The following is a 19,759-nucleotide window of genomic DNA, read 5'->3' on the forward strand; positions in this document are numbered from 1 at the left end:
CTTTTGGATTTTTCATAACTTATGAGTTTAATTAAGGTTTAAAAAAAACTTTTAATGAAGAGACTCTTGGACATCCATAACTTGAGGACAAGTTATGGAGTCCATAAAACTATTTATGATGAAAAAGACTCTTCAATTTGTGTAACCTATGGTTTTTAATGGACTTTAAAAGAAAAGACTTTTGGTAATCCATAACTTGAGGACAAGTTATGGATTCCATTAAAACACATCAAGATCAAGAATTAACTAACAAACACTTTGCAAATAATTCCTATGATCTAACAAAACTCATAAGTTCATGAACATCCATATCAACAATTTTAAGAATCATATGAACACATACAAAACTTGAAATTTTGATAATAGACTTTGAAATTGGATTAGCATAATCATTACAATATCAAAAACAGGTTTTATAAGTCCAAAACAGTTTAGTGTAATGATTCTAGTCCAATTCCAGCTAAAAAACTCGAAAATATGCACTCAGGGCCTCCTACTCGTCGAGTGCATGAACCTACTCGACAAGTAGGATGAAGATATGCTTGGACTCGTCGAGTCCCCCCATGGACTCGGCGAGTCCACTGTCCAGACAGCAAGATTTTTCGATTTTTCAATAGTTTGCATCAATTATTTAAGAAAACAAACCTGGCTTTGATACCACTGTTGGGTTTTGAGCATTCTAACACTCCTATGGTTTACATGCAACCCTATAAACCTTGGATATATGTTTTCTCTAAAATACATGCAAATAAGAATTTCCAAGGTTTACATCCTAACTAGCATGGCATGGGGAACTTGAATCATAAAATTACTAGTAGAATGACATACCTTTTAGTGGTGGTTGATTGCTTGGAGTTTGAGAGCCTAGCACCAATAGTGTGGATGCCTCAAATGGAAATCACAAATCACCACAAACTTTGGAAAACTCTTGAGAGAATAATGCACACTCTTGAAATCGGTCACCACTCTTGTTCACATACAACTAGTGCCAAATCAAGTGCCAAAGACTCCTTTATATAGTGTGGGGAATTAGGGTTACATCCATGTAAACCCTAATACCCATGACTCTTCATTTCCAAGGATCCATGGGTTAAAAGCTCCATGGACTATCCATGGACTCCTATGCATGCCAAGCCCATTCCAAATGAGTATTAGCCCACACTTATATAAATACAAGAGCCCATATTTAATTAGTCACCTTTTTTATCACTAAATTAATTCTAAATTAATTTATGATCAAATACTAATTAAATAATATGATTTCATATTAATATATTATAACTTATAATATATTAACAAATCATAAACATACTATTCTCAAAAGATTATCCATACAAATTGTTCGGGTGAAGTGCAACCCAAATGGACCATGCCGGGTCGGGTCAAGTGCATCTCAAATATTGTTATGGACTTAGACACTTTATCCAATAGTTTTAAGCTTGAAGAATGAAGTAGAAGCTTGGTGGTTCCAGAAGAAGCAAGTAGATCCAGAGGTTTTGCTTCATTTTCAGTTCATTCAAGGTAAAAAGCTTCAACCTTGACCATCTATCTCTTAGATCTCTAGTTAGGGTTCATTTCTACCTTTTCTAAGCTTTAGTAGAGCCATATTCGGAATTTTGTGGTTCTAAGGGGGTATGACTTCAGATCTAGAACCATTGAGGGTTCCCATGGCATAAAGATGCCAACTTTATTGCCATAAGAACCCCATGCACCTTGTAGACTCCATTTTAGGGCCATTTGAGCCAAATACCCCATGCATGAATGTCAAGTTTGTGACTTTACGTGTATTATGGACCCTAGGAGGTTAGATCTATGTTCTGGATGTATTAAACTCGACTGAAATCAACTGTATGGACATGGACTTTGGGGGACTCGGCAAGACGCCTATGGGACTCGACGAGTCGGGGTATGGTTCCCAAGCCTTTTCTGTTTTTGATCGAACTGGTTGAGTCTAGAAGAGGACTCAACAAGATGAATGTGAATATGGACCTGAAGATTATGGAACTCGGCGAGTTCAAGAACAGAACTCGGCGAGTTCAAGACAAGTCCCAACTGCATGAAGATGAACTCGACGAGTTCATAAGGAACTCGGCGAGTTCATAAGGAACTCGGCGAGTCCATGACTAAATGTGTCTTCTTGCATGAAGAAGGACTCGACGAGTTCAAGGATGAACTCGACGATTCAGTTATAGAAGGTCCCGAATTTGTATGAAGGATAACTCAGTGAGTGCGTGCAAGACTCGGCGAGTTAGGTCGAGGTTCTAGTGCTTTGAGGATTTGGGGACTCGGCGAGTTGTTGGGTCAACTCAGTGAGTTGAGTTAACTGAATGTTGACTTTGACATAGAGTTGACTTTGACCAAGGTGTTGACTTTGACTTTGACCTGAGTCGACCAGGAAATGGTAATTAAGGAAGATTGTTATGTGTAGGATCTGAGAGGGGTTGATTCCAGCAGCAAGGACAGTTCAGACACGTTACGACACTGAGGTGAGTTACCTCCAGTAGAAGTGGGTCTACGGCCGCAATGCCGGCCCACTAGTAGGAGTTGTTTGCTAGATAATTGTCTTTGTGATAATTATCTAGGTTTGCTACTATCTGATATGCTTTATGTGCTAGGATGCTCTGTTATATGTGTTAGTAGTAGTAGGGGTGAAATAGTCCCCGTATACCGGTTGAAAGATACCGAAGGGGTAGTCAGTACCCATGCATGCCTAGCAGTATGTTTATGTTATGTTCTTATGTGGTAGTGGTAGGAGGTGAAATAGTCCCCAGTAGTCGGTTGAGATAAACCGACAGGTAAGTCAAGCACCCCAGAATGAGTGGACCTGGGTAAGTCAAGCACCCCATAATGGCTTGACATGGGTAGGTCAGGCACCCTAAAATTTCATGGCAGTATGTATGTTGTATGATATGTGGTATGATGGGGGGATTCACTAAGCTTCGTGCTTACAGTTTTCAATTTTGTTTCAGGTACCTCTTCAGCGAAGGGGTAGGAGCCGGCACGGTAGTAGCGCATCGCACACACATGATTCCGCATTTTGAGATCCATGGGATTGTACTCTGACATTATTACTATTTTGATGATATGGTTGAGACATATTAATATGGTTTTATAATTGAATGTGATTCGATGATGTTTTTCAGTAAATAATTTTATAAGTTACTTAATTAAAAATGAAATTTTTGGCCTTGAAAATTGGGATGTTACACATAAAAATGATTACTTTATGGATATGCATTCCTCATACATGTCCTCAATCCATTCTAGGTCAAAAAGGGTAAGAAATGGGTCAAAATACCATGCATGACATCAAAACTACTTGTGAGTCCGGATCTGAAATATACAATGTTCTTGAGACCTTAGAGAGTAATAAAGTTGCAAACTTTATTCCCAACTCTTACTTAAAACTCATTAAAATGGACCAAAACACTAAACATACTTAGATCCAAATATGAAATGCAATAAAGTTTGGTACTTTTTAACTTACAAAGGTCTAGAAGGTAGGTGAAAGTTGAGATCTTCAATTACCAAGCTTCGAGGCTCATTCTTGCATGAAAACATTGCTCCAAAACCACCAAAAACTCCCAAAAATGGATGAGAGAGGATAGTAGAGGCTCAAAATGGTGAAAGGGGGGCTAGGGTTTCTCTCAAAAGGCTTTAGGTGTGATGGAGGGTGGAAAAATATCCCCCCAAAACACGGAACCATCCATTAAATATCTATAAAACCCTAAAATCTATGGGCTTGGGCTGCCCAGTTGTCACCTTGTGACAGCATGCTTGTTACGTCGTGAGCATATGCCACTCAACTCGTGATAACAGGTTTTCACTAAATTCCATTACAACTTTAAACAATCATAACTTCTTCGTTTCAACTCCGTTTTCGGCGATTTTTATATGCACGGAAGGGTATTGACGAGCCCCACAACCTTATCTCGTTACTTTTGACTTAAAATATACCGAACTAAAATCCTTAATTCATGAAAGAAGTCTGAAACATCACTTTTCTCATTTTACCCTTTGACTCCAAAACACAAACCAATGGCTTAGATCACATAATCAATATTATCCACATCCAATAGGGTCTAAACCCTATTCCCTTGTGAAAGAACCCCTTTCTAAAATTTACAATATTATTCCAAATATGCTACATGCATATTCATAAACATATTTTACATATATGGTCTTATTACAAAAGACTGGATACAAACTGACTAAAGGTTTTTACAAAGTTTTATATATTACATAATTTCCCAGGAATTTATACACTAAATACAAAAGTTATAATATTATCTATTCTATATTTTCTAACAGTACATAACTATACTGGATGCATAACACCTGCAATAATTAAACATTGAGAGGGATAAACGGTGACGCGTAGTGAGTTCAATAACAGTTACAATATAACGTTACGCCATATATATATATATATATATATATATATATATATATATATATATATCAACATGACAGAAACAAAGGGGGACAAAGAACAACAAAGGCAGATGAGTATCATATGACATGCTTTCCATATCAACGAATAATCTGATTTAAAGATTTACAATCAATGAGACATAACAATTTCAACTTGATATACATCAATAAGACTTTTGCCCATGTATAATAGAAAATAAACGATTTCTGAATTAATATTTTGGCTAGCAATTTATAGGCTTTTAGCCTTCTACCAATGCCAAAGTGATGCTTAATCATTCACTTCATGGTCAAAGGCTACATACCAATACCCAAGTGATGTTTAATCATTCACTTCGTGGTCAAAGGTATAGCTCATTATCATAATAACACGAGAAAGCACATTGCACATATAACACATAACATACAATTGTCCCTATATTGAACTCACCGTGAAATAACCAATTGATAAAATGATAATTTGGGCAGCACTTCGCCTCTAAAAATGACTTTCTTTGACGAAACTAGGGATTTTTGTTGAAAACCAGGCCTTGCGCGGGCAGAGTTTCAACTCGAAAAGATTATTTTCTCGTGCTTTCGGAGTGTCGGGACTTGCTTTGGGTGTCGGAGATGTTTCCTAGGCTTTGGGGGGGAGGGGGTTGGGATAGACTAGAAAGAGAATAAATAGTGAAAGAGAAGTTAAAAATGTAAACTAAATTCGGAGATCTCGCACCCCTTTTATAGGTGGCCGAAGCCTCGGAGTACGATGAGCGTACGAGGCGTGGCAGCTGCTCGGTTCCCGGGTCTCGGACGTGTCATCAACGATGATAGGTGTCTTCATGCGAAGGAAAGGGCGACATGGTTGGCTCCAGATCGGATACGTGCGAAGTACGCTGGGCGTAGTAGTCTCGTGTACGCTGGGCGTACGACTTTAGACCAACTTCGAAGTTTGTGCCCAAAAATTCAAAAATCCATATCTTTCGCATACGAGCTCCGTTTTTGACGTTCTTTATATCCACACGTAGGTGAGATTATACTCTACAACTTTCATTTTGACTCTGTTGGCTAATTTTTACTTTATTTTTAATGTTATATTTTTAACGGGTCGGGACAGGAAAAGTCTGTTAAAAATTCATAACTTCTTCATCCGACATCCGTTTTTGTCTGTCTTTTTACCGTTGTACTACTATTGACGAGATGTTCGATTCTCGTTTAGGTTATATCGGCTAAAAATCACTCGATCTTTATTTCGAGTTTCGGGATGTGTACTCTTATGTCGATTCTTAGAAAAATCATAACTTCCTCATATAAAGTCAGATTTGGACGTTCTTTTTATGAACATTCTCGGTTTAACGAATACTACGACTTTCATTTAGATCACTAAGGCTAAAAAGTAGTTTATCGTAAACTCACTTTTTACGTCATATGGCGTCGTGTCGGTTCTGTCGCGAAACTTCAATAAGTCATAACTTCTTTGTTATAACTCGGATTTCGATGAGTTTTTCGCCCAAACGTTTCTAACGAGATAATCTACAACTTTTAATAACATTATTTTTACTTATTTCCAACTTAAATTTCACATTTTCGTTAATTTCAATATTTGACTTTTGATTGGAATCTCATAAGACTTCCAATACTTCCCGAATGATTCTAAACATAGTTTTACTTCAATTCTCATAAAACTATCTTGTTAGAACTCATTGCTCAAAACCATATATTATTTAATAATATTCACTTTTAAACTAACAAAAGACGATAACTGAACGTGTATGTTACAAATACCTTCTCCTTTTGAGGATTTTGTCCCCGAAATCACAACGATTTAAACAAATGGGAATATTTCGTTCTCTCGTTTATAATCTCTTCGAGCTCTTCTACATATCTTACTTTATTATCCAGTTTCATCTTAGATAACAGGACCGTTTCATCATATATGCTTAAACATTTATGCATATAACTCACATGAAACACATCATGAATACCTGCCAAATCTTCTTGTAATTCCAAACGGTATGCTTGCTTACCAATTCTATGGATGATTTTGAAAGGTCCAATAAATCTAGGACTCAATTTTTCCTTTCTTCCCAAATCGCATAATGACTTTCCATGGGGATACCTTCAACATTACGAATTCATCCACCTGGAGTTCTATAGGTCGTCTTCTCTTTACTGCATAGGACTTTTGTCGATCCTGGGCCGCTTTCATTCTTTCTCGTACAATTTGAATCTTATCAGTGGTGTCTTGAATCATTTCAGGACCACCAAGAACTTTCTGTCTTACATCACGTCAACATAATGGAGTACGACACTTATGCCCATATAGTGCTTCATATACCTTCAGTATATTTTCTACCATTTGGATTGTTCTCTCCTTCTGACCATCTGTTTGGGGATAATAAGCTATGCTGAGAGTGACACGAGATCTCAATTCACATTGCATACTTTCCCAAGAATGAGAAGTGAAGCTACTATCACGATCGGAAGTAATCTTTAGCGGCACACCATGTCTTGCAACAGTTTTATCCAAGTATACTTGTGTGTATTTCTCTATTGGAGCTTTTGGAATTCCATATGGCTTTTGGTGTTCCGCTTTGACTTGTTAAACAAACTCTTGGACTTCTTAATTGATGGTGGTGCTCAAACTTGCACCCTCTTCTCATTGCAGACTCTTGCTCCTTCTTAAATTTGGATTTATAGACTCAACTCAAGATAAGGTCTTTACTTTTTCTTATAACAACAACTCGAATGGTCATATTCTAATGACCATATATTTCATAACGTAAAAGACAGACAACGAACTATACTCTTATTTCTATTAGTCAAACACTATCATAGAAGAAACCTTCCTTCATGTTCTAATGTGATATAATATCTTCATAACTAGTAGCATTTCTAGATAATGGTTGCTTAATCCTTTAATGAAGGTTGTTATACTTTTATCGACTACCTCGACCATCTCCTTCTTCAATCTTCCGACTGAAGTTTTATCGCTACACAAGTCATGGTTCTCTGAATCAATCAATTCACTTTATAGATTTATATTAGTCGAATTCGATTCTTTACGACCACTAAGGTCTGAACGAAAATCATTTTCTTAGTAATCATCGAAACGAAGGTAATGACATACTCGAACAAAAACGAAATCTAATTCTAATTTCTTGGTAACCTTGTGACTTTCCCTGATCCAAGTGTGAGTCCTGTGCTTCCAGTAGTATAGGCCTCTACTACTATTCACACCTACTCATACTCGTCCCAAGTATTGTCTTGCAGTTCCCAAGTCATCATTCAAAAGTTTTCACAAAGAAACTTTTCACACCTGAGTGTGTTCAAACAAGTACATACAACAATTTCTCATAGACTCAACTAGGGGTTTCACGTTTCTATCAAACATATCTTGAATTTCTTAAATTCACCTTCTAGAATTCTTTTTATGCATAAGCTCGATCTAGCATATCCTAATATTTTTCTTAGGTCGATAGGAATTTCACTTCCAAATTCTTCATATAAGTTCTTTCTCGGGTAGTGTCTACTTTACAAGACATACTATACCAGAATTTACTCTAGTAGTGTGGAGACAAACAATTTCCGACTATCTGTATCATCTTCTAACTCATGCAAGTCACCATGTACATTAATTCATTTCATTATCCTTTTATGACATCGTCATTTCTTTATATGAGAAATTTTTTCTTCTCATGGGTGTATCTTTTAAGTCTACTTCATAGGAATCTATTCTAGGAAGTCTGCATTTTAACTGCATCTTAGCATGTTCTACTAGCTTCGACTTGGTTCTCTGTCATTCCTAATAGCAACATCTCTTTTCATACAATACTATGAGTGTATATTTTCTTCAACTATGTACTCTACCTTACTCTAACTAGTAAGTCATTCAGCCTAACTAAATGACTCATTTCACCATCCTAATTAAGTATGTTAAAGTCGGCTTAACACACTATGGAACTTTCATAAGGATGTGATAGAAATCAATTGGCACTCAGTATTATTAAATACTAAGTCTGAGCGTTACATATCAGCTCTTACCATACTACTCGAACTGCATACTACATCACAATGTTGGGCAAGGTCTTGGCCTATTGAGTCTGAAAACTTTGTTAGTCTTTCCTTTGATCTTCATTGAATTCTTCTAAATCTTGCATAACATCAATTTCGATATTGTCGAAGTATTTATCACGATCTTCAGTTCTTCTAACTCTGTAAGCAATCACTGCTTCAATCTGGTCAGCGGTGGAACAACTTCATTGATTACACCAAAACATTCATCTCGTCCGAATGTACTTTGAACACACAACTTCCTCCAAAGGTGTTATTATTTCATCAAACTCAGTTTAAATGTACAACACCACTCTATAGGTATTAATACACTATTTACGGTGTCACTTGATAGGTTTTATTTTACGATATCCTTCGATCGTTTATTTATGAAGTTATCGATGTCAACTATCATTAGTCTCCTGATCATCTTGAAAAGTTTCATGCCGAGAATGATATCAAAGTTGGGCAAGGAGATAGGGATCAGGTTAACAAGAAAATTTATATCCTTCTATTTCTATGACACAATCTCTATAGATTTTATCAGCAAGTATTGATTCACTTCCCGCGGTATTTACATGAAACGGTTGGGCGAGTGTATAGTAAGCAATTTGAAAAGAACGCACAAATTCATGAGACACAAAAGAATCTGAGGCACCATAATCAAATAAGATGTGAGCAGGTCTAGAATTGACGAGAAATGTACCAGTCACAACATTCGGGTCCTCGCGTGCCTCTTTTGTGGTAATCTGAAATGCACGACCTTTAGCTTTTTGGCACTTCCTCCTTTTTAGTTGAAGTACTCATCGGTTGTTGAACGGAAGCTTGATTTCCCATCATCTGGCTAAAACGAGTAGGGCAGAAACGCTTTATGTGGCCAGTAGCACCACAAGCATAGCATGTAACATTCTTCCTCAGGCAAACAGGCTTCACGTGACCCTTTTCTCCGCATCTATAACAAATCACCGGTCCTTTTCTGTTCTTCATTGACCCTAGTGATTCTTTCCACATTTTTGACACGATGGTGACTGAAGAGAAAAAAATTGTGACCTATCGCGGCCACAAAAGGTGTTATGAGATTGTACTTGTCTGCTAGGATCAGATCGAGCAGATTGAGCCGATGGAATAGAGAGAACAGAAACAGTTCGATTGACACGTGGATGCTTCAAAACAGAAAGAGTGGCACCACATATCTCTAAGTCGTGCTCGCGCTTTCAGGTATTTTATTTATCTTTTAGCACATATTAACATTTAAGGCATCTCCTTTAAAGCATGCTAGTGCACACTATAGCAAGTGAGGTATTCAACCTAAAGTATACTAAGCACACATCGTACCATCATTACTTAGCAATTCAAGTTTAAGCATAGAAATTCTTACCATTCCTAGTTTGCTTAAACTAATGCTCTAAAAATTTCGAAATAGCTTAATACTTTAAAATATTAAGATTTATAATTATCTAATACTCCACTGAATTCTTTCCTATGGTTTGTATCCATATACTCCTAATGAATCCGTTCATACATTGAACTTCTGACGGTTTAAGTCTAAATACCAATCCGTGGTATTTAGTTCACTTAAACTACTGCTCTGATGCCATGACTGAAAGAACCCCTTTCTAAACTTTACAATATTATTCCAAACATGCTACATGCATATTCATAAACATATTTTACATATATGGTCTTATTACAAAAGACTGGATACAAACCGACTAACGAGGTTTTTATAAAGTTTTATATATTACATAATTTCCCAGAAATTTATGCACGAAATACAAAAGTTATAATATTATCTATTCTATATTTTCTAACAGTACATAACTATACTGGATGCATAACACCTGCAATAATTAAACATTGAGAGGGATAAACGGTGACGCGTAGTGAGTTCAATAACAGTTACAATATAACGTCACTCCATATATATATATATATATATATATATATATATATATATATATATCAACATGACAGAAACAAAGGGGACAAAAGAACAACAAAGGCAGATGAGTATCATATGACATGCTTTCTATATCAACGAATAATCTGATTTAAAGATTTACAATCAATGAGACATAACAATTTCAACTTGATATACATCAATAAGACTTTTGCCATGTATAATAGAAAATAAACGATTTCTGAATTAACATTTTGGCTAGCAATTTATAGGCTTTTAGCCTTCTACCAATGCCAAAGTGATGCTTAATCATTCACTTCATGGTCAAAGGCTACATACCAATACCCAAGTGATGTTTAATCATTCACTTCGTGGTCAAAGGTATAGCTCATTATCATAATAACACGAGAAAGCACATTGCACATATAACACATAACATACAATTGTCCTTATATTGAACTCACCGTGAAATAACCGATTGATAAAATGATAATTTGGGCAGCACTTCGCCTCTAAAAATGACTTTCTTTGACGAAACCAGGGATTTTTTGTTGAAAACTGGGCCTTGCGCGGGTAGAGTTTCAACTCGAAAATATTATTTTCTCGGGCTTTCGGAGTGTCGGGACTTGCTTCGGGTGTCAGGGATGTTTCTTAGGCTTCAGGGGGTTGGGATAGGCTAGAAAAGGAATAAAGAGTGAAAGAGAAGTTAAAAATGTAAACTAAATATGGAGATCTCGCACCCCTTTTATAGGTGGCCGAAGCCTCGGAGTACGCTAGGCGTACAAGGCGTGGCACCTACTCGGTTCCTGGGTCTCGGACGTGTCATCAATGGTGATAGGTGTCTTCATGTGAAGGAAAGGGCGACGTGGCTGGCTCCGAATCGGATACGTGCGAAGTGCGCTGGGCGTAGTAGTCTTGTGTACGCTTGGGCGTACGGCTTCGGACCAACCTCGAAGTTTGTGCCCAAAACTTCAAAAATCCATATCTTTCGCATACGAGCTCCGTTTTTGACGTTCTTTATATCTACGCGTAGGTGAGATTGTACTCTACAACTTTCGTTTAGACACCGTTGGCTAATTTTGACTTTTTTTAATGTTATATTTTTAACGGGCCGGGACAGGAAAAGTCCGTTAAAAATTCATAACTTCTTCATCCGACGTCCGTTTTCGTCTGTCTTTTTACCGTTGTACTACTATTGACGAGATCTTCGATTCTCGTTTAGGTTGTATCGGCTAAAAATCACTCGATCTTTATTTCGAGTTTCGGGCTGTGTACTGCTATGCCGATTCTTAGAAAAATCATAACTTCCTCATACGAAGTCAGATTTGGACGTTCTTTTTATGAAAATTCTCGGTTTAACGAATACTATGACTTTCATTTAGATCACTAAGGCTAAAAGGTAGTTTATCGTAAACTCTTTCTACGTCATATGGCGTCGTGTCGGTTCTGTCGCGAAACTTCAATAAGTCATAACTTCTTCGTTATAACTCGGATTTCGATGAGGTTTTCGCCTAAACGTTTCTAACGAGATAATCTACAAAATTTAATAACATTATTTTTACTTATTTCCTACTTAAATTTCACATTTTCGTTAATTTCAATATTTAACTTTTGATTGAAATCTCGTAGGACTTCCAATACTTCCCGAATGATTCTAAACATAGTTTTACTTCAATTCTCATAAAACTATCTTGTTAGAACTCATTGCTCAAAACCATATATTATTTAATAATATTCATTTTAAAACTAACAAAACACGATAACTGAACGTGTATGTTACACCTTGAAGCCTAAGGTCTTTACTTGATCCATTTATTGTCCACAATCCTGAAATAAGAAACTTCTTGAAACAGGATGTTACAACTAAAATAGATTTCAACCTTATGTGGGTCATCGTGGTTGCTAGTCTCCATAGATCGTAGTTAGGATAAAACAACTTTGCGAAAAAAATGAACAAATTATATCATATTGGATGTCACGTTGGACACCACACAAGACGTTGAATACTGAACTGGATTTAAATCCATTTGATAGACGTAATTATACATAAAAGTTATTCGTTTATTGAGCAATATTAAAAAACGAGTGGCTTAAAAAGTAAATTGCGAGTTATTTATGCTTATTTTTTGACATTGATAGGGTGTTTGAAATTTCATATTGATCCTCAAAATGACTTTTAGACAACAAGACTTATGATGATAGGAAAAAAAGTTTTTTTTAAAAAATGTTTGAATTAGGTTTTGTAGCGGGAAAAATCAATATGTCATTAATTTGTTTTTTTTTAATCCTTGTCTTAGCTTAAAAGTATTTTAAGATAACATTGATTTTTACAATTCAAAAAAGCATAAGGAGTTTAAAAAAGTTACAAGTTCTAACTTCTTAAAATCTTCTTTTTGAATGGTTAAAAAGAAGTTGTTTTAAAATGTATTTTCTTTTTGCCAAACATTTTTTTTTGATTTATTGACTTTTCAAAAAGCCAATAAATCAATAATTTGTTTTGAAATGAAATCACAAAATCCCAAACTCGCTCTAAGTCTTTAATACCTATATCAAACTGTAATAAGCCAATATCATATTTATACAAACAATCTAAACACCAACTCAAAATAAATCACATAGGCATAGGAAATAGACTTTGCCAAATTTTATTCGAAATTTATAATAATAATAATAATAATAAAATATAATAATAATAATAATAATAATAATAAAATATAATAATAATAATAATAAAAAAATTAAAAACAACAAATAAACAAAATAGGAAAAAAAGCAAAAAAAAGCAAAAAAAAAAAAAAAAAACAAACAAAAGACAAAAAATCAAATAAAGGGGTAGAATTGAAAAAGCAGGGATGTACTTATAGAAAACCCCATAATGTAGGATAGTGATGGGTCATTTCAATCCAAACCATATTATTATTTTGTATTATTATTATTATTATTATTATTACATAAAGAAATAAATGTTTGAATTTATAGGCTTTAGTAAGGTATTTTTTTCTATTCTATATTTCTTAAACTGAAATGTTCTTTTTATATAATATAACCTCTCAGATATGAAAGAGATTTCTTATAAACTGAAACGTTGAAATATATTTTTTTACATTAAAATTTCATGTCAAGCATTATAATTTTCACCAATATTGTTTTTCTTATATGTTGGATTAGTAATATAAAAATAAAATGAATTTATTTTTACTCAATAAACCAGTAACAGCAGACACCAAATTTAATATTAAAATTAAAATAAATAATATACAAAAAGGCCTAGCTATACTATGATCAAACAAAATTATATTTTTCTGTCCTATCATAATTTACTTCTTTACCAATCTCAAATCTCTCTTAATTACGTTTAATGTAATTCATCAAAACTATATTCCCTAACATTTTTTCTTTTGTATCTTAAAAGAATAATAAAAATTGCCTACAAATAAAAATATTTTTTTAATGAAAGATCGATTTGAACTGAGTTGTTAAACGAACTAATAAAAAATAAAATGTTTGGGTTATCTATGTCAACAAAATAGAATTATTTAAATTCAAAATTTGATTATATACGTTAGCTGCAAAGATAATGGTTTATGATATTTTGAAAAGAGAAACCAAAAAACCAAAAAAAAAAAAAAACAAAACACCAATAGAACCTATTGATTGATCTAACATTTAAGACATATAGATGTAATTTTACATTTAATCTAATAGAAAAATAAATATAAGAACAATAAATGACAGCACATAGAAAACTCTGAAGCCCTCGCATCTATTTATTTAGCTAGAAATTATTCAACGAAAGATACTATCCAACACAAAACAATCCACCAAAAGGCTGAAACGAAACACCTGACACAAAAACGAAACTAATCGCCGCATGAAAATATTCGCGTAATGAAAATGTCTCGCCGCATCGCGCGGGTACCCTGCTAGTATATATATATATATATATATATATATATATATATATATATATATATATATATATATATATATATATATATATATATTGTGACATCCCCTAATTTCTCGGCCAGAAAAGACCGATTTAATTTATGTTTTTTAAAATAAAATCAGAGAAATCTTTTCAAAAGATGTTGCGGAATTGGTCCCCAAACAACATATGATAAAAGTTTATCAAAACCCTTCATTAAGAAGGTATATATTTTCCATATATATCAAAACCTCGGGATGTCATGTTCCGATACAGATCAAAAGCATAAACAAGACATTATAAGCCTTACTACAATTATTTACAACTACTGGCATATAATCCAAAAATCTCACGTCATCCTCCGACTATGCTCGGGGTCCACTACCTGTAATCATAAAAAAACTGAGTGGGTCAGGCTTGGGAGCCTGGTGAGCATATAGGGTTTTCAACCCACAGTAATAATAAACTTATCAACTCAACAGTCACCTCAAATAAACAATTAATATATTTACACATAGCATGTATTATAAGGTAAATACTTCATATCTATGTGTAAAATGAAAGTGACTATACACTCACTTGATTTGATGAAAATCGGGCAGCAATTCGTTTCCTAAAACGTTCGTTTCTAATAAAACCGAGAGTTTTATTCAGAAACCGGGCTCTGCGAGGGTCGGGCTTCGAAACCGAAAAGATAAATTTTCCGGGCTTCACGGGCTCTTCGTGGCGTATTCCGGGGCTTATAATCGATACCGGGGCTTTGGGGGATTCTAAGATGAAGAAAATATGAAGAAAGGGGTGAAAGATGGTGATTTTCTAAATGTATCCGAGAAGGCTCGCATGACCCTTCTATTTATAGGGGGTCCGAAGTCGGTTCCGGTGGTGGGGTCCGCAGGCGAAGGTGCGCAGGTGGCTGCACGTGCGAAGGCCTCGGTGGCAGCTGCTAATTGGACCGAGGTCTAGTGGTCCATGTGCGAGGCTCGGAGGCTAAGGCGTGCGAGGCTCGATCCAGGTGCGAGCTTCAGATTGGGCCTCCCTTCGGTCGAATCAGAATCCGACACGCAGCTACTGTTCATGCGAGGGAAGGTGATACGTGGCTTCGCATGACTCACCAATTTCGGACACGTGGCACTCTTTCAGCGAAGGTGACGTGGCAAAACGTGACTATGCGAATTTTCTCGATTTTCACGCCAAAACTTCTAAAATCCATAACTTTCGCATACGAACTCCGTTTTTGACGTTCTTTATATGCACGCGTAGGTAAAATTACGCTCTACAACTTTCGTTTAGACTTCGTCGGCTAATTTTGACTTTAATTTTTATATTATTATTTTTAACAGACCGGGACAGGAAATCCGTTAAAAATTCATAACTTCTTCATCCGACGTCCGTTTTCGTCAGACTTTTTACCGTTGTGCTACTAATGACGAGACCTTTGATTCTCGTTTAGGTCGTGTCGGCTAAAAATCACTCGATCTAAAATTCGAGTTTTTAGCTGTCTACTGCTAAGCTGAAACTTCGAAAAATCATAACTTCCTCATACGAAGTCAGATTTGGGCGTTCTTTTTATACCTACTCTCGGTTTAACGAACACTACAAGTTTCGTTTAGATCACTAAGGCCAAAAAATAGTTTATCAAAAACTCACTTTTTACGACATTCGGCCCCGTGCCGGTTTGTCGCGAAACTTCGACAGGTCATAACTTCTTCGTTATAACTCGGATTTCGACATTCTTTATATATTCGTAATCCTTGTCACGCCCACTACAAGTTTCTTAATGGATATCGGCTTTATCTAAAATTTAATTTTTGACACTCATTTTTATTCTTAATTAATTAAGCCCTAATAATTAAGCATAAAACACATAATTCACATAATATTCACATAATTCCTTTTCATTTCTTCAAAATGAGTTACAAAGGTTAACCTAGACTATAATGTCAATATAAATGCCTAGCCTAGAAACACGGGCATTACAATTCTCTCCCCCTAAGGATGATTCCGTCCCCGGAATCACACATCAGCAAACAAATGCGGGTAGCGACTCATCATGTCACTCTCCGTTTCCCAAGTGAGATTTGGCCCATTCGTATGTTTCCAACGCACAAGCACTAAATCGACCATCTTGCATCTCAGCTTCTTAGTCTTACGGTCAACGATTGCCTCACGTTCTTCGATCAACCTCTTGTTTTCATCCAACCTTAACTCAGAAATGGGAATTATGTCGGACACATCTCCCGTGAACTTTCTTAAATAACACACATGAAAGGTATTATGAATACCCTCCAGTTCTTCCGGTAATTCTAGCTTGTAAGCTTGATTCCAGATCCTCTGAAGAACTTTAAATGGTCCAATAAACCTTGGACTCAACTTTCCCCTCTTACCAAATCTTATAAGTCCCTTCCACGACGAGACTTTAAGTAAAACCGAATCTCCAACATCGAAGGATATCGGTTGTCTTTTCTTGCCAGCATAACTCTTTTGTCGATCTTGAGCAGCTAACATCCTTTCCCTTATCACTTTCAACTTTTCAGCAGTCTGATGGACTATTTCAGGTCCCATAAACTGCTTTTCCCCAGCTTCCAACCAACATGATGGCGTTCAACACTTCTCCCCATACAAGGCGTGATAAGGTGCCATCTTGATGCTCGAGTGGAAACTATTATTATAGGAAAATTCTACTAGAGGTAAGTGTTCATCCTAATTACCTTGGAATTCTAGGGTACATGCTCTCAGCATATCCTCCAATGTTTGAATCGTTCGTTCGCTCTGACCATCGGTTTGAGGATGGTAAGCTGTACTCAAACACAACTTGGTACCCAATTCCTCTTGTAGACTTCTCCAAAACCTTGAGGTAAAACGACTGTCACGATCGGATACAATCGTTAACGGAACACCGTGTAGCCTCACAATTTCCTTCACGTAAGAATTCGTAAGTTTATCCATAGACCATTTCTCGTTAGCGGCTATGAAATGCGCACTCTTAGTGAAGCGATCAACGACCACCCAAATCATGTCGTGACCGTTCCTTGTTCCGGGCAGTTTAGTCACAAAATCCATAGTGATATCTTCCCATTTACCCATGGGTACAGGTAAAGGTTCTAAACTCCCATACGGTTTCTGATGTTGTGCCTTAACCCTAGCACATGTTACACACTCGGCCACATACTTAGCAACATCGAGCTTCATCGTCGGCCACCAGTAATAGGGTTTTAGATCCCTATACATTTTCGTACTGCCGGGATGAATCGAGTACATGGTTTTGTGAGCTTCTTCCATCAGAAGACCTCTTACTCCTCCCGTCTTAGGTACCCAAATCCTATCTTTGAATACCTTCAATCCCTGACCGTTTATATTAAACACCAACGTTTTTCCCAAACGTTCCTCCTTTCGGTCATTCTTTTCTAAAGCTTCCTCCTGAGCTTTCTTTATACTTTCCACAATTGTCGAGACGACTTCAATTCTCAACGCTATTGGCCTTCTCTTTTCAAGATTTACCTTCCAACTGAGAGCATCAGCAACAACATTTGCATTACCAGGGTGGTAAAGTATCTCACAGTCGTAGTCCTTGAGTAGTTCCAGCCAGCGCCGTTGTCTCATGTTTAATTCCTTCTGATTAAAGAGATATTGAAGACTCTTATGATCAGTGAAAAGTTTACACTTAGTACGATAAAGATAATGCCTCCATATCTTTAAGGCGAATACTACCGCTGCCAACTCCAGATCATGAGTGGGGTAGTTCTTTTCATGTTCTTTCAACTGCCTCGATGCATACGCTATCACTTTATCCCTTTGGGTCAGAACACATCCTAACCTAACTCCAGAGACATCACTATAGACTGCGAAGTCATCAACTCCTTCAGGTAACGAAAGAATCGGTGCTTCACACAGTCTCTTCTTTAACTTTTCAAAGGCTTCCTTATGCTTTTCATTCCAAGCATAAGTAGCTCCTTTGTGGGTCAAAGCTGTTAATGGAGTAGCAATCGAAGAAAAGCCTTGGATAAATCTTCGATAATATCCAGCTAATCCTAAAAAGCTTCTAATCTTCGTAGGACTTTTTGGTTGTTCCCACTTCATCACAACTTCAATCTTTGCTGGGTCAATCATTATCCCTTCTTGGTTAACCACATGACCTAAAAATTGGACTTCATGAATCCAAAATTCACATTTGGAGAACTTTGCATACAGCTTCTCCTTTTTCAAAACTTCCAGCACTTCACGCAGATGCTTCTCATGCTCCTGCTTGCTTTTCGAATAGATCAAGATATCGTCTATGAATACTATCACAGATTTATCAAGGCATGGTTTACAAACCCTGTTCATCAAATCCATGAAAGCTGCTGGGGCATTGGTTAATCCGAACGACATAACCAAAAATTCATAGTGTCCATATCTTGTTCTGAACGCAGTCTTTTCGATATCCTGCTCCCTCACCTTCAGTTGATTGTATCCTGACCTAAGATCGATCTTCGAGAAGTAGCTCGAACCTTGCAACTGGTCGAACAGGTCATCGATCCTCAGCAACGGATACTTGTTCTTTATTGTCGCTTTACTCAGCTCTCTGTAATCGATGCACATTCTCATGCTCCCGTCTTTCTTCTTTACAAACAACACAGGGGCTCCCCAGGGTGATGAACTAGGTCGAATGAAACCTTTGTCCAATAACTCCTGAAGTTGTGTCATAAGTTCTTTCATTTCGGTTGGCGCTAATCGATAGGGTGCTTTGGCTATCAACGTCGTTCCTGGTAACAAGTCGATACGAAACTCAACTTGTCGATCAGGGGGCAATCCGGGAAGATCTTCGGGAAAGACTTCCGGATAATCACACACCACCGGAATATCCTGCACCTCCTTCTTCTCCTTCTTAGCATCGATCACGAACGCTAGATATGATGTACATCCCTTGGCCAAACACTTTCTGGCTTTCATTAGGGAAATGATTCCAGAGTTTACTCTACGTTTGTCTCCATACACCATGAACGACTCTCTCCCTGGCGGGTTTACTTTTACTATTTTCTTCCTACACAATATTTCGGCGTCATTGGCGCTAAGCCAATCCATTCCTAAAACTATGTCGAATCCATTTAACTCGATAGGCAATAATTCATCGTGGAACTTATTCCCATCCAAGTCAATGAGGATATTTTTCATACGATGGCTAACAGGTACAAACTTGCCACTAGCAATCTCGACTAATAAGGCATTAACTAGTCTATCTACAGGCAAAGCTAGTTTTCTACCAAATTCATGCGATATAAAGGAGTAATTGGCTCCAGAATCAAACAAAATTTGGGCAGGCAATTCGTTTACGAGAAAGGTACCTGAAGCGACATCGACTTCTTCTTTTGCAGCTTCAAGGGTCATCTGAAAGGCTCTCGCCTTTGGCTTTGGTGGTAGATTGGGCTTTGCTGCATCCTTCCTCTTTGGACAGTCTTTAAAAACATGCCCTTCTTCATGGCACTCAATAC

Source organism: Lactuca virosa, chromosome 2 (genome assembly GCF_052849685.1).
Source record: "Lactuca virosa cultivar CGN04683 chromosome 2, Lactuca_virosa_CGN04683_v6, whole genome shotgun sequence".
NCBI classification, from domain to species: domain Eukaryota; kingdom Viridiplantae; phylum Streptophyta; class Magnoliopsida; order Asterales; family Asteraceae; genus Lactuca; species Lactuca virosa.